Raw genomic sequence first — 25,199 nt, 5'->3', positions numbered from 1 at the left:
GAAGGGGAAATGAATGGAGCAAACTACAGAAAAGTTCTGGAGGAAAAGCTGCTGCCCTCTTCAAAAAAGCTGAAACTGGGACAAGCTGAAACAAGTTCACCATTCATCATGACAATGACCCAAAGCACACAGCCAAAACTATACTAGAGTGGCTAAGGAACAAAAACGTAAATGTCCTTAAGTGGTCCAATCAGAGCCCTGACCTAAATCCCAAACAGAAATGCGTGGCATGACTTGAAGATTACGGTCTATCAACACTACTCAAGGAAAGTGACAGAGCTTGAACAGTTTTGTAAAGAAAAATTAGGGCTGGGCAATATATCGAGTTTCTGCAATATACTCGATATATATTATATTTCCAAATCTAGGTGTGCAAAAGTTGGGATATTTCTTTATGGCCCAGCCCTGACTGGTGCTTCTCCAGAACTTTCTCTCAAACTTGTTTTGAAAGCTCCTTGGTCTTCATGGTGTGGTGGTTGTTTAGGTGGTTGTCTGACTTACTATGGGGACTTCCAGAAACAGGTATATTGTGACATGTGACACTTTAATTGCACACAGATGGACTCTATTCAACTAATTACGTGACTTCTGAAGGCAATTGGCTGCACCACTGTTTATTGTCAAGTGTCAAGTATGATGCAAAGGGAATGAATACTTCTGCAAACAAGACTTTGTATTTGTATTTAACTTTAAAAAAGATAATCCCAATTAAATCCATTGAGTTCCAGATTGTAACACTACAAAATCTCCAATGTGAAAATGTGAACGCATATGCAATCCTCTGTATATATTATTATTATTATTATTATTATTATTATTATTATTATATTTCTTAGCAGACACCTTTATCACATTATTTTTACATACAATTTATCCAGCTGTATCCAGGTACAGTATCTTGCTCACAACAGCAGTGTCCCCCACCTGGAATTGAACCCACAACGCTCAGCTCCAGAGCGCTACTCCATACTGCTGCCCTTATGAACCAGCATACAGGCCTACATTTTAAAAGCTGTAGTTATTTATAATCAGACAAGAACAGCTTGTGGAGAGACAGGAGAGATAAAACACCGGAACAAGCACACGTATGTGGGAGGTTTAGGAACAGATATAGATTATATTGACAGAATGGCTAGAACACGTACAGCTGTGTTTAATACATTGAATACATTTTGAAATCAATTAATATTGTATTCTGAATTTCAACTGAATCCGCAAGACAGTAATCCACAAGCGTACATTTACAGGGTAACCTAAGGTAAGCACTAATCAAGGCATGTGAAGCAATCTATTTCACTGACGACATCAGATTTTTCTCAGTCCTGCCCATTCCCCAGAGCTGCCTCCTAAGAAGGGCCCCACGCCGGAGCGTCCAGCCCAGGCGCCTGACTCACAGCAGCCCCAGGGACACTGACATCACGGCTCTTCACTCAGCTTGCCTCACCTCCCTGTTCGGCTGAAGTAAACCTCATTTCCCCTCAGAAATCACACAGTCCACAGCCCAGACCCAGAACAGACAATAGCAGTGCTAACAAGAAAAAGAGGCTATTCTTGAGCCGCTCACTATAGAAATGAAGACTTATGGGGTAGTGATACACCTGAGGAAGAGACGGGCACTGTGCCCTAGCTGTCAGAGTTACAGCCAGTCATATTAGTTTATAATGAAGCAAGATGGGATACATTTTCTCATTCAACAGAACAGTTGAGTGAGCGAAAAATACTGGGCAGAATTCATAAAGTAGTTATTAAAAAGGAAACACCCAACCCTGTGCTAAAGTTAAAAAACTAAATGAAAAAAAATATATACTTACAAGGATTCTAAAATTTGCATCCTGAAACCACTGTGGTGCATTTTAAAAACAAGTGATATTGTAAAGCACTGTGAAATATTCCATGAATATGACACCTCAGGAATTTAGTTTATTAAAGGTGCTTATTATTTCCTTTGGTTAAATGGAAAATGTATGTTTTGTTTAATAAATAAATAAATGCATACAACTTTGGATTTGTAGTACCCTTTCACTGAAAAATTTAATTAAGATTTTTTGAAATGATTATCTTGTGCTTCTATGCGTATTATTTGTGAATATACTTCATCACAGCTGCAAATAAACACTTCGAAGCTTCCCAGATTTGTGCAGGGATTGGGCGCATGGGGATTAAAAACAACTGGCTGTAACAGCAGATGCATTTTACAGCTTTATCTTGCCCGAACATTATTAAGAACAAAAAGAAGAAGAATAGAAAAGGATGTGAATCATTATAGGCCTGACAATGTCAGTTTTAGAGAAAAATAAATTAGTAGTCTTGCTTACAGGGGTAGAGGAGGGTGCAATCTTTGTAAAGAAATCAAGGCAATGGGCTTCTAAAGGCTACTCAGATGAGTGCAAATGGAGATCTATCATGCTGCCTTCACTGCCTTTTGCTGACGCACAGCTTATGTTAGAGAAAGGGTTCCCAAATAGAGGCAAAAACACACACACTTTGATTATAGTGTATCAGTCCATAGGCAGAGGCACATGCTTGCAGTGTGTTCTTGAGACCGTCGTGCTCCACTGTGACAATACATAAAAAATGACAGAGCACTGTGATGAGACTTGGCAGAGCCCATAATCTGTGGGCCTCTCAGCAGATGAGGGAACCACAGCCCACCCAACCCACTGAGCTCTGCTTCCCCCACCCCTGTGAACAGCTGTCCAATCACTGGGGACAGCGGGATGGTGGGCAATGTGCCAGGGCTAGGAAACCCCCACTAGCGCCCCGACGAACCACTCTGACCTACTTCTACACTTCACAAACCAGCTCAACGGGAATATACAGGACAATACAGCGAGCTCCTGGGCAGCATAGCATGGCACTCTCCACACTGCATAGATATATATACAGATTCATACGTGCTGAATAGTATTAAGGGCTCTGGATTGGGCGAGACACTGATTGCATTGCCATTAAGGCCTTTACTGTAGCCAACAGATTCATTCGTGCCCACACAAGTCACTTTGGATAAATGTGTCAGACACATAAATAATAAATGAAATGTACTCGCTATATGATAACTTTAATAATAACAACCAATGTCAAAGTGGTTTTGTAGCTCTCTTTGTGATTAGCACCAATATCATTACTTGTAAACCCGCCTCTAATTCTGTATTAGGTTTATACACGTCTGCTTGCTCACTAGCTCTGAAAAGTGCTCTATAAAGGCTAATATTAAAAGCACACTATGTGGTTTGTCAGCCTCTTGGGGACTTGACTGGTTTTCTTTTAATATACTTTTCATACTGCTTTTACCGTACTTCTACTGTAGCCCTGCTATAATATGACTTTGTACAGTGCAGTGAGGCACATACCTTTAAAAATGATTGGTTGATTTAACAGCAATTATTAACCACTTAATAAGCCTTTACAAACAATAAGCTTAAACATTGTTTATATAATATTAACTAACACAAATACACTGATAATATGATATAATAATAAAACAACCCTTATGATCAACAGTCTAAATATACACAAAATGTTACACCATTAAGAACACACTATTAAGTCAGGTAACCATCTCAAATTAAGTAGGAGAGAAGACTGAGAAAATCAGTATTTCTCAGACAAACTTCTGACACAAATCACACAAGACAAACCTATTGAATACCAATGGAGAGTGTATGCTTTCTATAACATGAAAAAGAGGACACTTCTACATGATCAATTTCAACAGAGAGAAAAGCGGTACAGAGGAGTGAAAGAGAAGAGAGCACTCCCATCCTCTTCCTCTTGGTCTTCAAGATCGGGCAGTGGCCTCGTGACACAACTGTAACCAGACAGGAAGTGGTCAGAACTTACCAGGTATGACTGCTCTGCTCTTCGGATCAGCTGCTACATAGCACTCCCCTGGGCGTCTGCACCTGCTGGAAGCACACAGACAAACAGCCAGATAAGGACCTGGGGACAGCCCAGTGCTTCATCAGCAGCAATGCTAGGACACAAACTCTTACACTAAGCACTTTTGCTGGACTGCCTTTGGTTCCCTTTTTCTCTTTCCCTCAGAGTAGCCGGAAGGATTGTTGCTGCACAAGCAGTGCTACACCCCCCCCATGGGTTAGGCAACCAGTGTTACGGCACATTGAATTCAGACCCAGCAGGGAGGGGGGAAATGAACGCAACCTAAAATAACATGCTGCCAAAAAAAAACCGTGCACTCTGCTCGTCAGGAAAACTCCCCAACTTTTTACATACGGTAATCACTAATTAGCTTTATTTCACTACAATTACGGTTTCTAGTTTTACTATTATTAATATATTCATAATATTAACTCCTGATTGACTAATTTCTATCCATTTGATTATATTTTAAATCAGTGTTTTAAATGAAGAACAACACTCCTGTTATCTTATTATCTACTGCTGTATGCTTGTGCTGATACCAGTTACAGAAATAACAAAAACACTTTAAAATTAACTCTATGATGTTTAGTTTTGACATTTTATTAACAAATCATTCAGGACACTGTGACCAAATAGAGTTATCCATGTGGCTTCACATACTAAATGAAAAAAAGCAGTCAACTATGTTTGTATTATTATAATTATGGTTTGTGTTTTTCCTCTACTGAAATTGGTTCTAACTCAGATAGGTTTGTTTTGTACTCAGCCTATGCTACAAGAACCCCATTTTCTCTGTAAGTAACAGTTTTTCCTCTCAAAATGAACCATAATAGTAATACACACAAAAGTCCTACATTTATTTAAAGTTGTTAAACTGACCTTCAATACAGTGTATTACTGTCTAATATATTGTATATAAACCTTTAATAAAGATCAAATTACTATAATGAATAGCACTTTTTCATGTGCTGACTATTTGCATCCTTAAAACAAATAAAGATGTGCTATATTTACAAATTACCGTTTCCCCCATTAATCACTAATTAAAATCGGTACCTCCCAATTTTATCTTATATTAGACAGTCACAAATTAGTTTAAAGGGTGAGGGGTGATGGGAATCACCTTTATATGCTTTTAACCCCTGCACAACAAATTGCCTTATTAACCAAATTAGATATTTCATTGACTAATAAGTAGATTTAAAGAAAAAAAAAGTTTTACCTTTCATACAATACCAGGCAAATGTACAATTTATAACTTGACACTAACAGGACTGTGAAAGGGTGTATCTTTATGTAAAAGTGTAAAAGATAGCACTGATGAAATGTGTGACAGGGGATCTATTCAATCAGATAGTGACTAAGTGTGATGCAATAATAACGTAATAATGTAATAATGACGGACTTGATGAAACTCCAGAGATCTTTTAAAGAAAGAAAAATATATAGTTAATATATATTTATCAAGAATGACATATAGATCATTGACATACATCAGTGTTTTTATATATAAATATATAAATCTGTCCACTGCTGGATGAAGGCCTCTCCAAGATGTTTCCACTTGTTTCTATGTCACGGCTGCAAAGTTTATTACTTAATTTTCCCATCTTTTCTGTGGTCCTGATATATTTAAGAATTTGGTTTGGTACATCACAAATGCCCTTTGAGTACAAAATGCTATAATTTTATTTACAGTGTTTGAAGGTTAAAGCTATAACTGGTACCATTACAAGTGTTCATAACAATAACAAGAAAACGATTTATTTGAAATTAAGGAAAAATCACAGACCCTGCTGTACTCTCGGGATCCTGTATGCATTTGATATTGATCTTTATTCAGATTCAGCATCAACTTTGAAAAGTTTCGTGTCGTATAACATCAGGCTGGGTGTTTGTCAAAATCCTTCCCAAGTATCACAAGACATGAGCTTAACCTCAGATCAGTCGTGTTAAATGAACTAGCAGCACTAGGGTCACCATGAAGGGCTATTACTATTACTAGGATAAATACAGGAATGAGCAAAACAGTGGCTTGCCTCATAGCATTATAGGAAGAGATGCTTTAGGGTAGTTTAGTTTCAGTTTAGTTTCTTAAGTCTTGAACGAGAGGATAACAATTTATTATCAGTGTGGACTTTGACTTTCAGTAACTCCAACAGTAGTTTGTCTGTGGCAGTGCTGTTAAGGGCTGGGGAATCTTTAAATGGGAAGAAAAAAAGGCAATGAAAAAGCTGGCTGACCAACTGGAATGAAACCCAGCAGAAAAGACTAAATGAGGGAATGTTTCAGTGTACCTTTCAGAGCATGCTGCCCTCATTTCCCAGAGGGAGGATCTTATTTTCCCTCCGAGACCAAAAATGAAAACATTTCCAATGTGAAGAGATCAACAGTTGTGAGCTTCAGTTTTGCAAACATCCACTTAATACAAGAAGTTCAAAAAGCAGAGCAAGTTCAGGGATTGGTCACTCCTTTTAAAAGAGACACACACAGTTTGAGAATTATATTTAATATATGAAATACCCTAATTTTGTTTTATACCCATTGGCTAAAGCTTTGAACGGTTATCAACATACAACACACAATCAAATTTTATTGGAATAGCGCTAATGGAGAAATAAACGATTAACCATCTCATGAAGAACCATGCTGAGGAACATATTTTACAGCCTCTTTCCTCCAAACCAATCATCAAAATATACCTCCCAACAACCAACATTTTTAGCAAATCTGAGCTGGGGAAATGTCGGTCATAGTGAAGAACTGTGTCATTGTGCTTTTGTGTCCAATTCTCTGCCACAGTATACCTACCCCCCCCTCTCTAACTCATATTGAGACATTAGGGTTGTGGTCAGGGGACTGGGAAGGCCAATGCATCAATTTCAATTCCTGTTGTGCTTTGAGTAATAAATAATTTAGGCTCAGTCTGGCTACGTGGTGAGGGGGGTCAATATAATTCTGAACAACTCTGCTCACCAGGGATGCTTAAAGGATTTGACATCATTACATCACAAATGCACTTAACCATTTAAAGTGTACATCTTGTTTGAGTGCGGGTAAAACAACCAGTAACATTACACTCCATTTCAGCAATGTTTTGCCTGATTTTCGGTCTTGGAGTCTGCATCTATCCATGACAATTTTCTGCATTGCTGTTAAAATGTACTTTTATTATTTTGGAAGCAATTATTTTTTCTTGTATAGCTTTCCAGTTTAGAATCACCAATTGTTAATCAACTGAGCTCACAACTACAACTCGCCATACTTAATACAATAGAGCTGAAGGCAACAATTCTCTCTCTCTCTCCGTCACACTTACAGTACTGTGCAAAAGTTTTAGGCAGGTGTAAAAAAATGCTGGAAAGTAAGAATGCTTTCAAAAGTAGAGATGTTAATAGATTATATTTATCAATTAACTAAATGCAAAGCGAGTGAACAGAAGAAAAATCTCAATCAAATCCATATTTGGTGTGACCACCCTTTGCCTTCAAAACAGCCTCAGTTCTTCTAGGTACACTTGCACAAAGTCAGATTTTGTAGGCATATAGTCAGGTGTATGATTAAACAATTATACCAGACAGGTGCTAATGAGCATCAATTGAAAACACAATCATTAACTGAAACAGAAACAGCTGTGCAGGAGGAATAAAACTGGGTGAGGAACAGCCAAACTCAGATGATAAGGTGAGGTTGCTGAAGACAGTTTATTGTCAAAAGTCATACACCATGGCAAGACTGAGCACAGCAACAAGACACAAGGTACTTATACTGCATCAGCAAGGTCTCTCCCAGGCAGACATTTCAAGGCAGACAGGGATTTCCAGATATGCTGTCCAAGCTCTTTTGAAGAAGCACAAAACGGGCAATGCTGAGGACCGTAGAAACAGTGGTCGGCCAAGGAAACTTACTGCAGCAGATGAAAGACGCATCATGCTTACTTCCCTTTGCAATCGGAAGATGTCCAGCAGTGCTATCAGCTCAGAATTGGCAGAAAACCGTGGGACCTTGGTACACCCATCTACTGTCTGGAGAAGTCTGGTCAGAAGTGGCCTTCATGGAAGACTTGCATCGAAAAAGCCATACCTCCGACATGGCAACAAGGCCAAGCGACTCAACTATGCACGAAAACACAGGAACTGGGGTGCAGAAAAATGGCAGCAGGTGCTCTGGACTGATGAGTCAAAATGTGAAATATCTGGCTGTAGTGATGGTGTGGCCTCCACGGAGCCCTGATCTCAACATCATCAAGACTGTCGGGGATTACATGAAGAGAGAGAAGCAACTGAGGCTGCCTAAATCCACAGAAGAACTGTGGTTAGTTCTCCAAGATGTTTGGGCCAACCTACCTGCCGAGTTCAAAAACTGTATGCAAGTGTACCTAGAAGAATTGATGCGGTTTTGAAAGCAAAGGTTGGTCACACCAAATATGGATTTGATGTAGATTTGTCTTCTGTTCACTGTTAGTTAATTGATAAATATAATCTATTAACATGTCTATTTTTGAAAGCACTCTTACAGCATTTTTTCACACCTGCCTAAAACTTTTGCATAGTACATACATACACGCACGCACACATGTACAAAGCCACATACTTCTTATCACACTGGAAGCTGCACAGCAGCTACAGCAGAGTGTGAGAAACAGATGCAGCTCACATTGATAACACTGCAGGACTCACAGGGGTAAGAGCAAAATCATGACTGCTACAGAAACAGACCCTACAAGATTAATAAGGATCAATTCTTCATCTTTTCTGCAGGGGACAATAGTAAAAGATATACATTCATAGGAGGTAATACGAACAGTCAACCAAGGGAGGTGCTAACAGGGTATCCCGCTTTGGAAGAGTTTCATATGGGAAACGATATCACTCTCGTAACTCACTAGACTGTTGAGACAGACCAAAGCAGATGTTCATCTTTAAAGTTTGAATCAGATTCTTATTTTTTTCCATTAAAAAAAAAAAATATATATATATATATATATATATATATATATATATATATATACACGTGTGTGTATATATACATATAGGTATATATATATACATATAGGTATATATATATATATATATATATATATATATATATATAATGAAACTTGAATCATTCAGCACCACCCCTAATTAAATCCATTAGATGTGAAATTTCCTGTGCCATGGTTTAGTAACCTTATTTCAAAGACACTGGTTTACAACATTGAAATTGAAAACCAGTCTATTTTGAAACAGAGTTGTTCTGATCTTGACAACTTAAAAAAAAAACATTTATGAATTCATTATTGTACAACCGTCCTGAAAGGTGAGGTACATTTTATTAATTGTGTTGCTTTGCTCCTGGCAAAACTCAACATGTGTATGTATATAATGCGTGTTATCCCCCCAACTCTGAATAACTATTTCGGCAAGTAGAAGACTTTGAGATAATGACTAAGGAACAAATCCTGCCAAATCACATTAGCCACTAAACCTGAACTAAACTAAACTATTTTGGTTCACCATATTAACCCTTACAAATCAGCAACAAGTTAAACAAACCAAATAAATGTTTGAAACGTCAGAGGAGGTGGTTAGAGGACTGGCAGGGCACTAACGGGGTTTAGTGGTCTGGGCGTCTGATTTGGCATGAATTCCAATCAATAAAACAGTGCATCAACTGAAGGTAACTGAACATGAAGCACACAGACACTTCAGATATTGACCCACAAAACGATTATTTGCCTGTTGCCATGGTCTTTTTTTTTGGGACAGCTAGAGAATGGTTTTTGATGGAGGCGATTTAAACTTAAAAATGAAACACAGCTGCAGGAGTTCCCACCGATGAATCACCACCGAGAAGAAACGAGGGGAAACTGACAGCCTGGTGAGAGAGGAGAGAGAAGATTCATATGACCATGATTTCTGGGCTGTCCTCCCCATTTAATTTGCACAGTATTTCGAAGTCTAGAATAGCCTGTGGGAGGCACTGTACATTAGCCAGTTTGTCAAGCAACTACAGACCCTCCCTGGAGAGTTACACCTCCCTTTCACACATTGTTACTCCAGACATGCCCCATTTTACATCAGCCTTTTAAAATCCTGAATGCTCCAGCAGACAACACCCCCCCCTCCACACACACACACACACACCACCACACTCCCCCAGAGGCTGTTTACTCCAAATTCCCCTCCTCTATCTCTCCATCAGGGCTGGACCAGGAAGTCGGAGCAGGACTGTGCAGTGTTGTTTCCTGTTTGCCCTGTGATCAAAAACCCTAACTTCCTGAAGACTGGGAGAGACCAAGGACAGGCAGCCCATTAATAGCAGCTGCAGAGAGCGACCCCCCCCACCCCCCATCGGCACTCCAAGCCCCCCTTTATTATCCCAAGATCATCGCTTTCCAACACGGAGGGAGGGCAGAGCCTGAGGATGCGACACAGCATGGTAAACCAGGCCCAAGGGGTGTTATTATAACAGTTCAATGTCTCTCTGGCGTTTCATGATTTATAATGACTCCTGGTGAATTTCACTTCTGGATTAAGAATGCAATTTTATAATATATATATATATATATATATATATATATATATATATATATATATATATATATATATATATATATATATATATATATATATATATATATATATATATATATCTTTATATAACCTACAGGACTCAGTTCTGTGTGGAAGGCCACTGCAGTTCTCCATTTCAATATACGTGCATTCCCCAAAGTAACTCAAGATTGGACATGAGCGCTTCGAAGGGAAACGAAAAAGAGAGCTGATTGCGCTGCTAATGAGATTGCACAGTAGAACAGGACAAACGCACCACTCAGTCAGGGACGTGCCTCTTGTGAACGATCTGGCAAAGGACTCTCTGAGGAAGAAGAGGTGGCTGTGTGCAGGTCTCAGGTCATCCCACTGATGCTCCGAGCTGAGAGAGATTTCAGCTGAAACCACGTTAGGGACACCACTTGCTTTACAATACGTCAACAGCTGTCCTCTATTTTGTTTTGGTGGATGAAATTATACACAAAATGTTGGATTGCATCAGATGAAACGGAGTGTATAATATTCGGAGGGATCTTTAGTTTTAGATTTTAATAGCCCCCCCTTGTCCTTTAAATACATTGTTTTCCTGATATCTTTGCAGGAAGCTTCAAAGTGGGAATCATAATTGTTCGGGATAACAACTTTACTTCAGTAGGAATTCACAGGATGGAGTCATACAACACCATCTGACAATACACAGACACACACACAATTTATATCTTCAGAAGATGTGATGCAATCTAGTAGCTGCAAATAATTAAAATTAACTTTAAAAACAATCCATAGGACAACACATTCTGAAATGATTTTGGAATATATAACTTATTTGTCTGAAGACACTTGGAGTTAGAGCCTTTGTCTACAAGGCTCTTTATTGTTTGAAGTCTTTGTGAGATACCTGACAAACTGTGGTCTGTATTTTCATGTGGATTTACAGTGTGTTATTCAGATAACCAATCTCCGATGTCATTATCTCATTTGATGGTTAGTTGTTTTGTTTTTTGAAGGACTACAACATCCTTTTTAAGGTTTCTTTTTCCAATCAGTTAATGTTTCACAAACCATCACAGTAAGCTGAGTTAATTTAGAATCACTAGTATTGCCAAACTAGTCAGAGGAAAAGTGCGATGATACGTGTAAAAGTGGCCTTTAGTGAAACTGACGCCCCTTTTTTTGTTGTCATTCAAGACTCTCTAAACCAGAAGTAAAACTACAGAGGTAAACCACCTCCTCAATTTCAGTCTCTCCAAAAAAACAATTCCTCTAGGTTCACCTTTCAGTCTCCCACAGAATCACCCTATGCACTTGTGACATTTCAACCGAAACTAGCTGGTTAGGAAATGCTGTGGCTTCCAACTTCAGTCTTATTATATTGACGTACTAATGAACGGCAAAAAGGAGAGATTGCCAATATTTTCACCGGCTTGCAACGTTGAACGAATGATCACATTCACACTAATTTAGAAATGAAACCCGAAGAAGATATTATCATTGCTGAAAACAATATATTTTCCCCATGTGCGTAAAAAGAATACTCAAATCACACAAGGGTCGTCTCTGCAAGGTTGAGCAGCCAACTACACGAGCACAACAAACTGTACAGCGGTGCAGAACATGCACCTGTGGTTGCTCTAATGACGGCTGATGTCATTGTGATGCTTTTCTTCTCACTTCACTTTCGCACTGATGATGGAATTATTTACATACAAATAAAAAAACAATCAGATCCAATTCTCTGCCCTTGATCATCTGAAACATTCAAGTTGCTGGAAATGTGTGTCAGCTGGGTTATTCATCTTCACACGAGAGATTTAATGAGGAAACAGACATAGGATTGCAGTGCTAAGCACAATATTCCACTGCTGTGCAAGAGAAAGGAATTAGCACTGATGCACAACCTTGTAAAAATGTCTAAGCAATGTACACACTGGTACAAACCGTGCTACAAACAGAGCTCTAATCTAGTACGTTTTACAGGCCACTGTAAATGACCAGTTGCAAAAGACTGGGAACACATGCTAGTTACTGATCAGTTAAGCAAGAACAGTGACTCGTTCAATATAAAATAAAAAACTTTGGACCTTGATCTCCAAGTTACTGATCCTACCAAATATTAAACACAGTGTTGAATTTTTTCCATCAATTTAAATATAGACATAACCAGAAAGCAGCAGCAAATAATCAAATGTTTTAATAAATATGTTTGTGTTATTTTGAAATCTCACTTGATTAAGGGTTTCCTTTTTGTAACCACAAAACAAATGTTAATTCTTTTGTGCTTTTTGAAGTTACAGTCCAAGACTTACTTACAACTGTTTTAATAAAAACTCAGGCCAAAATCGTGTCGTCTGGCCAAACAAATGCGTGATTGTTGAAAAAAATACTTTTGTGCAATTTTCTGGGGGAAACCCTGAAACTACAGCGATAAAGACTTTTTCCACGTCTTTGTTTGTTTGTGTTCTCTTGAGGGAGATGCAAGCAGATAGATATGGAAAATAGTCTGTTTTTTAAAGACCTTTCTGGACTTTAAAGAGACTGATGGGATTTTGTACGTAAAATAAAAAGTACTGTATTTGGTAATGTAAAATACTGCAATCAGTGATCACATTTTACATATATATTAAATATATACACACATACACACACCATGGAACATTCCAACACAAACCACACGTTTGTGAGGTTGGGACATTGCAGACCGAGGTCTAATGAAACTGGTCACGGTCAGGTGGGAGAAATGCAGATTGGTGGTATGCAGAATCGGAGATGAATATGTCTTTACTTTAGACTGATAGTGGATCGTTTCTACAACATATAAAATGGCCAGGCTGAATTATTTTAACATTAACTCAATGAATACAGCAACTGTCAATACAGTGTGGTCATCAAGTGTAAAGACTCTGCCAAAGCCCTTTCAAATTTGTGGAAGTAATGCACATAGTGCATGTTCAACACAGTAACAATGTAATATCAATAATGATAATCACTCCTCGCATTGGTACAACTAAAGCTGGTTATGACCCAAGTGTTATTTTACAGACATATTTAAAAGGTAGTTGACAATTAGAACACAGCCACAGCATGTAGTGAAGCAAACAGGGAGCAAAAAAAACCTGCTGTTGGTTAGACCACAATCTACAAAATTACAAGTAATCAATATACTGATACTAGTGAACTGTACTCAGAGTTAAGGGTCTGGGAAGCGGTGCCGCCCGGCAATTCAAACAATAGTTTGTTGTCGAAGTTTGAAGCCGAGAGGTACGGGGAAGTATTGTACGAGGGTACAGGAAGGAGCGTGGTTTTGTGGTTAGAGCTGACAGAGAGAGTAAGGGGATCGTCTCAGCAGTGAACTAAAGATGGTGCAGGACGTTAGAAATGAGGCCCCACAGCTGAGGGAACAAGCCAGCGATTCCCCGAGCCTCCCGGACAAGCTGCTTCTCTGAAAAGCAGCCGCAGCCACCAAAGAGGAACGAAAGGTCCTGTCGTCACTGCTTCCCGTTTGCACTCCAGCCATCACAGTGGACCTAAAACCACTTGGGGAGGCTCCAAAAACTTTCAGAGGGCGTTCGTGGATAATACTATCACTCACAACAGCTGGGAAATGCTTTGATGTAACCCCCAAGTACAGTTCACATTTCAAACTGCAGGTTAGGGAAATACATTTTCAGAGGGGGTTGCTCTCTGACACTCAAAACTGAAACCAAGAAAGTGTCAAGGAGAGAAGCAGGTCCCCTGTTATGGTAGACACTTGTTGTTTTCAGCAACACCTTGCAAGAGCAACAATTTGCATATTCATAATAATACACACCCGCCACCGAAAGGCAAGGATTGTGAAATGGTGACGTTACAGTCTCTGCTTACTTGCCTTATGTTATACGGCGATTATTAAGTCGACAAAATGGCAAAAGGTTTCTCAAATGAGATTTTCTGACACAGTTTAGTTCCACATAACATTCCAGATTTACATTTCTACAAGAGATAACCAGACGTATCCATGCCAACATTGCAGTACATACTGTAAAAGAAAGTAAACACTCTTTGTTGGCGATACATTAACCTGAATGTGACCATTTGTGTCCTTGCCTAAGGATATCAATTCTCCAATCATGTGCTTCCCTGAGAACTCTGCCTGTTGTGTAAATATACACAATTCAGTTCTACATTTTCCAAAGTGAGTTTGCATGGCTCACCCAAAGTCACAGATCCTCAGAAGCATAGGCTTGAGAGAAGGTTAAATTGTCCCCCCCAATAATATACCTGGCTCCATAGGCGTAGGGGATGCGTCCCCCTAAATATTGGCAGCATCCCCCCGGCTTGAAGTGCATGCTTCTGTGGTGCCTGTGATCTGTGATGATCAAAGAACTTTTAAATCCATCAATAAGCAGAAGACTAACATACAGGCTTTAGGACGACGCAGACGCTGTTTTCAGGCACTTACACAAAGTGTCTGTACCCCCCTGCTCTCAAAAGAATCAGCATCCCCCCACCGACCACCCCCCCCAATGCTGGAACAAAACCTACGTCCATGCTGAGAAGTATCTTGAGATGGACAGGAAGTCCGCTGTTGTTATTAGAGCAAGTCTTGCAAGGGCTGTCATGACACCACCTCAAAAGGAGGCATGGCTCATGATTTTGGAGAAAGTGAAACCGCCACAGCAGACTTCTATTTGAAAACCCCCTCTAGGAGTTTTTGTTTGTTGGTTTTCTCCCCCATTAGCAAACAAACACTCGTACCCACAACTCAGTCCCAATGCAACCCAACACAATAACACTGACCTATTGAACACAGGACTGTAACGCTGAGCTACTGAACACACTGCGGCCCAGCAGTCTAACACTGCAAAAACTCACTGCAGCCCAACTTGATAACGATTTGATTGATATTATTTCAGTTTCCATGGACTGCGATAGAAACTGAGCCGTAATGAAGGGAGGAGGAGGAGTACAGGAGGGTTGTATTATAAGAACATCAGGGAACAATGCATTTGTTTGTTCCGGAGTAAGAAGCAGAGAACTGTCTAGGGGGGCCCTGTACACAACAGTGCCTTGTGAGAAGCTCCAGGGCACAGCCAGAGTCGGTCTGTCATGTGGGGGTGGATCCTGTGCCATTCCACAGGCCATCCAGAGCAATGTTTAACCCCTATAGGCCTTGGGTGAACTGGAGATTGTACTATACATCATGCCTGACTTACACATTCCACGGCATGGTTATTGCTAAAATATTGCTCTCCGCATGACTACAAACAGCAAAGTGCAGTAGCTTAGAGATGGGGTAGGTTCATACAAAGACTGAAAAATTTGTTTTATTTATGTATTTATTTCCTTAATTCTTTCACATGAAGAACACATTCAATTAACTTTGTTTGTATTTTGCAGACAGAAACAAAAGTGTGACTTCATGGCTGAGCACACACAAACTATGAAAGGGGAACTGAACAGTTCCCATGGGACCTGTGAGAAGCAAAAAAGCTGAAGTTTTGATATGAACAAGGGAACCCATGGTATGATATCTACTCACAATGTCAGTCCTGTCATTGTCTCTCTTGATTAAGAAGTGAAAGCAAACCCACTTTTAATAGCTGGGCAGCAGTCATCTATGAAATTTCCTAGATAATAAACAGCTAGGCCTACTAGAAGACCTCACTGGTTTTTACATTATTAATCATATTTTATATACATTACCATTAAATCTCTGCGGAGGGAAAACTGAAGAAGGAAGGAGACAGGTACCTAAAACCTGGAAAATTACTTATTTTAAATGTAACCACATTCTTTGCTTCTGCAGACACTACAATGCTGTGCCAGAGAACAATTCCACAAACAACTAGTTAATGGTTGAACACACCTCAAATATGTCCACAGCTAAACATTACACAGTTTAATGTTAAACAGCAACAAAACCATTTACAATGATTTTGTTTCATAAAGGCTATTTATGTATGTTTGTTTGATTATCTTTCGGTGAGCTATGTTTGAATCATGTTAGTGTGGACAGTCCATAAGAGTCCTCTGGCTGCCATTTCATTTCATTTTGAAAATACCTAATTGAACTCTTGATTATTCACATAGACTGATTAAACCTGCTGAACTTTGACCCTTTGATTTTAGTAACCCTGTGTTTAAACAGCATATAGTAAAATGTTGTTTCAGTAATGTTGTACCACACCTTTTAACATTTTATTGATGCCCACTGAAATGCATTCAATGCATGAGCCATCAACAGATTGTTAGCGCCCATAGAGAGGAAGTTCATGTTTCTTGCTATTTCCTCTCACACGGTTTCCTTTTCTTCCCATATCTGCTCATAGATCTTCTCTGCTGCTTGTTTCTGCTAACTATTCCAGCCACACTTGATTTGGAACCGAGTCCACAGAGCTGAATACATGGAGGCTTGCCAGTGCTTTGGGCTTCAATGCACAAGAGTTTACCAATGTGCTTCAGAGCAATCACCAAAAAATAATAAAGGAACAAAAAAACAAAAAAAAAACATCTTCCTCTCAAACATTTGAGAAGGGTTCCCAAAGAGGTATTTCTGCTGGACTAGTTTGTTTTTGTGTTCAACAAAATCAAAGGAACAACGCACAATAGAGGATCACAAATCTGACACAAAAAAAAACAACAGATGAATTAAAGTAGGGACAAAAACAGATGATCAATCCTAACCCCCCTGGAGAGGAGGACTTTGTATTGTTTGTAAAGAAATCCCACCCTCATAGAGAGGTTGTGGAGAGGTTGCAATGGATGGGCGAGCGCTGCGCTTTCCCGGCCCACTCCTGGCGCTGCGGAGAAACAAGCGCTGGGTCGAAACAATGGGGGTCCAGTGTTCCACCCAGCCTCCCACACACATTCTTCTGAAGGATAAGAGGGTCAGACAGCTGACCGCAAAATCCCCCCCACATACTGTGCACACACAGCCAGCCCTCCCAACTACCAGACTACACACAGTACCGGCCTCACCTGGACAGAGTCCGTCTTTCTCTGTGGCCTCGAGGGGGTGTGCAGGTTGGAGGGAAATGTCTGAATGAAAACAAAAAGACAACAAGGACAGACACTTAGGAGGGAACTTGTGACTTCAACACAGACACAAAGGAAAAACACATTTTTGGTGCTCATGATTTAAAATGATGAATAATTAAACTGATTCATTACAGTACAGCTTGGGCAAAAGTCCTCCTTCAGCTATGCAAAAAGAAAACAGCGCAGAATTTTATTTATCTCTTTTCATCAGAAACACTGTAGTTTTTTAACCATGTCAACACCACCACCCCCCCACCCCCACACACACACATACACCCCCAGACACTAAAGAAGGCCAGATGCGCACATTTCTTGCACACACGCATCTGCACTGGTTTTCCCGAGACGTTTCTGGTCATTAAAAGGTTGTTCACAAACTTCAGAAATGGCATACCAAAATAAACTCGTAAACTGCAAGCTGACACTGACTACTAAGCATGGTTCCTTTCACGGCCATCATCAAACATGTTGATACTGTCCTTTAATCATGCTAAATAATCTTGTTAGGAGCCCTAGTTATGTTACAAACATGCATGGCAACATATGTCATAAAAAGCCATGCTATGTACATTCCATAGAAAGGAGCTGGAATTCCTTCAGCAAAACACATGAAGAGAACATGGCGACTTGATACAGAATGCATGAAATGTGTAAATTGTGTCCACTTGGTCAACCTCAAGAAAATATACAGTGATTCAGTTACGTCAGTCAGGTTTTCATTTTTTTCAAGTAGTTTCCATTTCGGCCTTTCTGAGAGTCATGATATGAATGTCAGTCTGCTGTAGTTAAGCTTAATCTTTAACACACCATCTGTAGAACGGCAGTTACTGTCCCTCATTAGCAAGGAATATTTTATAAATTAGCCAGGAGTGAATATATTATTTATTTCATTATTCTTTAGATGAGTTGCACTTGTCTGGACAGGTGTGTGTGTCTCTGGTTCTCCTAGATGAGAACTGTTATTAGGTAAATACCCTAATGGGGATGAAAAAAATAATAATGGCAGACTTTCATAGTATTTTTTATGCATAAGAAATTAATAGCACAGGCTTTGCACAGCAGACCTTTAACCCAGACTCCCTTACTCCCTGTGCAGATGAGCTCATCTCTTTACTCTTTTAGCAATCATTAAATCAGTCATCTGTGTGATTGTCTCAATAAGTTGCTGAATGTTTTATGGACATCAGCAGACTCTTTTAGAATTAATTGATTTTTATTTGACCCCCCCAACTGGCACCAAACAACACTGTTTGTTCAAAGTTCAGAGAGATTCAATTAATTTGTGTTGCTGTGTGCATTTAATCAATGTCATTATTCTAGTAATTTACTTGTGTCTATTTAGTGATGCTTTTTTTTTTTTGCATTACCTTAGTTGTATGACTATATATATATATATATATATATATATATATATATATATATATATATATATATATATATATGTATTGTGTGTGTGTATATATGTATATATATGTATACACACACAGACTAGTTCACCACATCATACTGCTGAGTATTCATCTTGGCCTTCCTGAGGAACCACGGTGGCCATGAAACGGAGGACAAACCATTGTAACAACAGCACATGCTTTATAGCACTAGATGCTTCTGACTGAAATAAACCTCCAGGCTGCTGCTTTGTGATTTTGCCGCTTTGGCTGAGGAGGGGATTACAGTATTCAACACAGAAATTAAAGAAGCCCAGCTCTGTGCAGGACTGAGTCAAATCATTTCCCACCTGGACTCACAGTCAGTGTGCTCATCGAAGCCCAAGCCACCTGATTAGCTTTTCTACGTTGATTTCATGAAGTCTTTGTAAAAAGGCATCTGAATTGGATGGGCAGCCCAGGTCAGATCAGTTTGCATGGCAGATAATCTCTATCAGAAGCCAAAGATAATTTAGTCTGCAATGCTTGCAGTAAATATACTGATGTAGGCCCAGATTTACCTCCCTATTTAAAACAGAAAATCTGATAATTTATTTTCACTCTAGCACCGAGATGAGCAACCCTCATCCTTGAGGTTTATATAATTTATTTTGTTGTTGTTGCTGTTCAACCTGAGCTCTCAGTTACCATTTATTTCAACAGTTTATATTTGTTCAGATGTACCCAGTTCAGCATGAAATCCCCCGCAGGCTGAGAATTTACAGAAAACCAGGACCTAGGTTATCAGTCACACAAACAGTTTAGTTTGCTTCCCCAACCAACACAACTGAAGTCTACAAAGACTTCTCAGAACTGAAGGACAACACAGATCAGACTCCTTGCAGAAGGCATAATTAAAAAGGGTTTGACTGCATTTCTACATTGTTCGTTTGATTTCCCGAAAGTGCTCCCTGTAAATTTTCAGCAGAATAGTGCATGATTCTTGCACAGAAATGCACTCCAAGTACATATCATTTCAGAAATGCACAACCAGCTTTTCACACAGTTCACAGAGATGCTTGAATAGGTGGTAGAAAGGCCACTAGATGTTCTGAATACATGTGATAAAATTAACTCAGAGACACACACCACATATAAAGCGAGTTTACCAAACGGCTCTAATTCGTCTACGTGTGGTCTGCTCTTAAAAGCAGAACGGCATGCAATATTCACAAGATACAAATTTATACAAAATTCTAATTAAGATAATTCACATACACCTTTAAAAGGGCAAAGATTATAATGCTCATAAACACATAACTCAATTTCAACTCAACTGCGATTTGTGTACTTAACATAACCACACCTCAAACCGAGCCCAAGTAAAATAAATTATACTCTGACTTCTATGTCTGTAAATTCAGCTGGAGTCAGTAATAATAATAGTAACTTGAGTGTAACAGCAACAAAGGCTTATGCACAGTCCCTAATCGCACAGATGTCAGTAAGACAGTGGACAACCCAAATCCTATTGCCGAGTTGGACTGTGGGAGTCACAAGAGGAAACGGTAACAGAAAAATGTTAAGTGCCTAACAGACAAACCCTTTCCTGAACAATCTTCAAAAGATAAGCAAGCGCCAGGGGGACAATGCAATAACTGATCTGAGCCTTGTTTTCCCTGTATCTCCCTAAAACCACTTCTCCCCCAACCCCATCTCACTGCCCTTCTCACTGCCCTTCTCACTGCCCTTCTCACTGCCCTTCTCACTGCCCTTCTCACTCACATCTCCAAACACTGCCAGTCACTGCATCTGGAGAGCTTGGGTCAAGCTTTTATTTATTTTTGTGGAATGTGTTACATTATGGAAGCGATTGATAAACGATTCACAAGCTTCTTTAGAAATCGTATCATCCCCCAATCTGCCCCCTGCCCCCCACCAACATAAAAATGCCCATATGTCTGTTTTAGATCAAACCTGCTTCTAACTGATCTTCATCAGCGTAATGAAGAAACCCCTGACCCAGCCCCCCTTGCCCAGACCACAGACACACACACACTGTCAACAGCGAAGCCTGAAGGCCACTGTGTTTCACGGAAGTGTCACCACACACACCAGGGGAAGTTTGTCTGCTCTTCGGCTCAATCGAAAACTTGCAATCGTTAACTGCTACCACTGAGAAAAATGACCACGTAAAACTGGCTTCCCATTTTAGCCTCTTTCGTTGGATCTAAATGTATTAATCCCTGTACAAAAAAAGAGAGATGGTTGGAGATCTATAGATTTGTTGAAGATGGTGAATAAACAGAGGTTAGTTACGCATCATAGGAGGGGTAGGGGACACACTAATCAAAAAACAAGAACAAAAAAACAACAACATTGGATCGAGTGAGGACTGTGAAATCTCCATTTCACAGCAGAAAACTAGGACCCAACACCTGGTGGAGTTGGTCAAAGCACCTCTGCGTGTGAACTGATTTTACTTAAGTGTCGCATGAGGTAAATGAACACATTGAATTCACTACAATACAATAGCTAAGAGAAAAGCTGCGAACGCTTAGTATTTTACATGACAAAGCGAGACAGAGAAGGGCAGAGAGGGAGAGACAGCCAGCTCTGCATAATCCCTGCCCTGGGATTAAGGAAGTCAGGTGTGTCAGGAAATTGTAAAATCTTCCCGTTTCACTATGACATAATCCGCCCCTCCCCCCATCCCTCCAGAGGAAGGCACTCAAAAAGTGAACAACCCGAGAAATGACATGCTCAGCTTTCCCCACGTCTTCTATTTGCATGACATACTTTTGTAATAGATGAATGTGCCCGCCTTTCTTCCCACAGCGCTGAATGATCAATGCACATTCTTGCTGTCGCCAGACAATTTTTGCGTCCATCACCTCAGTCCCCAGAAAACACCATCCGAAGAGTTTCACCATCTGTATTACTAGGGATGCAGGACTGAGGGCAGAATGGAGACTCGGGATGAAGAGAACATTTGCATTCACTAACATGATCAGTTAAAGGAGCATCTGTTATTCAGCGATGCTAATATTTGGTGAGAGAGAGAGAGAGAGAGAGAGAGAGAGAGAGAGAGCACGTCACCAAAATAAAAAAGTAAGATAAGTCTGCAAGCTTCCCAAAAAAGGAAGTGAAAAGAAACATTTATGGGTGTAAAGTGTAGTCCCAATTTATTGTTAATTTTCTTAGCAGCCGCTCTTATCCAGGACTTACAATTGTTACAGTGTATCACATTATTTTTTACATATAATTATCCATTTAAATTACTGGAGCAATCAAGGTAAAGTACCGAGCAGCTAAATAGGAACAGACAGCTTCCAACAAGTACAGTATAGGTTATCCTCTCAATCTATACATGTAAAGAAGTAATTGAAATGGTGTTCGAACTGAGCTTGGCAAATGCCACATGAGACCATTAGGGGGATCATGTGAAAATGGTCTGATGCTCTAAAGACATTGTGTCCAGTTTTATTCATCAAATTACAAAAAGGTGTAATTGGTCGTGTTGTGGAGAAGGCTACAGAAAAACTGAAGACTGAATGGTGTATCGTACATGGAACGGGCCCGCAACAAAGACAACTCAAGGGACCTAATTAACCTATTTAATAAATGCAATATACAGACAGAAGGGAATTGAAATCCAAACAACTTCATGCACAAAAATTCAAAGCAGTTTCAACCTCCCATTTTGTTTTCCAAATGAAAAACACCTAAACGCATGGTTATTAATAATAATTTTAAAAAATTATAGATTTTGTTGTTTTCTACCACTTCTAATAGCAATTTCACTTCACAAAAGCGATTTACGATGGTTATAAATAGGTGAAGGCATCTGCGTGCTGACGTCACATCACAGAGACTGATCTCCAGCCCCGACTCACAAAGCCTTTCACCTTCCTCAGACAAAACCCCTTCTCCTTAAAAACAGAATACATAAGGTAATTATATATAGGCTATATTATTATGTATATATAGTTACTGTAATTATTCTTTCATGAGCTGTGTTGAAGTATGAAATGACTACAGTAGTGGAGTAGATAAAAGGAAGGAAAAGAGGTGGTGGGAGGGGGGAGGGGATCTTTATTACAGAAGGGGTAGGTGTTCAGCAACACTTCAATCATTACTCAACGTTTTTCTCATTACGAGTAAACGATTATCTGCAGCTCTCTGTATCAGACTGTTGTACCCAATCAGCCAGCGTCACCATGACTGACACTCAGCTCGGAACGACACTATCAGTGATCTGCTATTGAAGGGAATGGAAGATAACAAAAAGTCTGACTTTCTCCAGCCACGCATCTGGGAGGTCAGTCCTGCTTTCAGATCTTCAGAGGAGAGTCCTGACTCTAACGGAGACCCTGCAATCGGTTGTTTATCACTCCTGTACTTGCGAGCTCCAGTCACGCAGATTTCAACCAACAAAACAACCAACCAACAGAATAGCTACAGGAGAAAATGTGTATATAGGATTAATCATGTAAAGAATGTTCCCGCGAGATAGTTTTAAACCATTACGTTAGTGTTAGATTGGCTGTTAACAAGGAGTTAATCAGTTTTATTTATTTTTTGCTCTGGACATTTCTAGGCCTACCCACCCCCTCAGTTCCCGTCTCTTTTGTCACAAAACAAGGCCAAATGGTGTCCATTGTGCCATCCCCCTCTCCCTGCAACCCCCCCCCCCCTTTCCTTCCTCTGCAGCTGGGGGCTGAAGGCAGGAAGTGACCTCGCAAGGAAACAGGATTTGATGCTTCCAGAGGCCATATCACCTCATTACTCACAATCCACCTCTCCGTCTCCCTCTCTCTCACCATGCTCCCCTTTCTGCCTGTGAGAGACAATATTTTCTTTCGCCTCAAATTGTCAGCTCTTTATTATTGCGTACAAAGCGAGCTGGCCTCTTCAGATGTCTCGTGAAAACTGTTCTTCATGGAAAGCGATGTGGGACAGACACAGGTGGGACTGTGACAATAACAGTAGAAACCAGAGGGCGACTCAGGGAGACTCATTTGTATCCATGAGAGCTTGCATTTCTTTAAGGACATGGTACGCAGCTCCATACCGCGTCTCAGTGACGAGAGGGCAGTATGAATCAGAATGGTATGGCCCATCCCCCCCCCCCACAGGGTCCCATTTGTCTGTGTGCCAAACAGCACACTTATTTATACAGTTGTCTGAATAGGTCCGCTAGGTTTTGCACCCTGTATTTCATAGATCTAAAAACAAAAACAATCTAGGCCTAAAAAGCAGTTGATTCGACTTATTTTTTATATCTACAATTTATAAATCTACAAATACTTGTAGTTGCCATGTTTATTGCCCTTGTGGCACGCTGCTCAGCACAGCCCACCGAGGCTTGCCTTCCTGTCTTGTTACATTCTTCTGTCTGTGCTAAATTAAGTGGCCCCTGACTGCATCGACCAATACTACATGGGGATGCCAAGCTTTGATCTGCAAGAAAATAATACTGTGTTCTCTCAAATTGGGCAGCTAGGCGTATATGAGGTGATGGTGAATATCTGATTTGGAGCAGAAGCTACTGCACTAGGGGGTCGCGGGCCTCAAAAGCAATAAGAAGATTCAGTTTAAGGTTACCGAATTACCAATGTGCTAAAAAGCTGTGTATGAAATTGGCCTTCTCTGAGCTTGTAGTGTCCAACTTCTCTATCTTGACCTTTGTTTCTAGCATGAATGACATCTCACCAAACCACAGCAAAAGCTACACAGTAAGATAGACCATGTCAAAGAAATCATTCAAGTCAACACCACAGTGATGAGTTTAGCATTCTTTGTAATGAAGGGGACAGAAAAATGTTCAGATGGATACAGTAAATGAAAGGTTTCAGAATAATTATTTTGACCGACAAGACCTACTAAGTACATATGCGTTAGAAACCCCTGTTTGTAGGCATCTGGTAATTTCATTTTTATCCATGTAGATCTTAATACAGAACTAAAATGAGCTCTGTCCATCAAATACCTCCCTTACAGTCAGCATGGATACAGGCAGCACTCATTACTAAACCCTGTCAGGTTTACCAAACTAATGTGTCTTTCGTTGCCAATTTCCAGACTGAATCATACACAGATACAAAGAGTAAACAGCGTGGAATTGGACAAAATATAGCATTTTGCTGCAACTTCCACTATGTAAAGTGTCTCTCTCGTTTTATTCTTCACATCCCGGGAGGTCTTTGAAAGGGTAAGTTCCTGGTACATATCGACCACTTTCAAGGTGTCAGCTTCCATTCGTGATGCCCTCTCAAGACTGCTGTATGTCTGACATCACTCTCAGCTGCCAGAGAAACACCGTTCACAGGCCATTTCAATGACCATGTGAAGAAAAGTGATTATCTGGCAAATTCAAATTAGGTCAGTCATACAG

At 40.0% G+C, this 25,199-nt stretch overlaps 1 protein-coding gene across 4 annotated transcripts in view; it reads right to left on the bottom strand.

Moving 5' to 3' along the window:
* yrk (Yes-related kinase) overlaps positions 1 to 25,199 on the bottom strand; it is a 45,577-nt gene that overhangs the window by 15,312 nt on the left and 5,066 nt on the right. For 3 of the 4 annotated variants that reach the window (XM_066717446.1, XM_066717449.1, XM_066717447.1), the window contains exons 2-3: positions 17,376 to 17,435; positions 3,841 to 3,905 (exon numbers count right to left, since the gene is read on the bottom strand). The gene's annotated coding sequence lies outside the window, so the exon portion shown is untranslated. The remainder of the gene's footprint in view (positions 1 to 3,840; positions 3,906 to 17,375; positions 17,436 to 25,199) is intronic. The other variant, XM_066717448.1, reaches the window with a different exon arrangement.

Source organism: Amia ocellicauda, chromosome 11, assembly GCF_036373705.1.
Source record: "Amia ocellicauda isolate fAmiCal2 chromosome 11, fAmiCal2.hap1, whole genome shotgun sequence".
Classification (NCBI taxonomy): Eukaryota; Metazoa; Chordata; class Actinopteri; order Amiiformes; family Amiidae; genus Amia; species Amia ocellicauda.
Note: the sequence above shows the minus strand (reverse complement) of the source record. Positions and strands in the feature narration are given on the sequence as shown.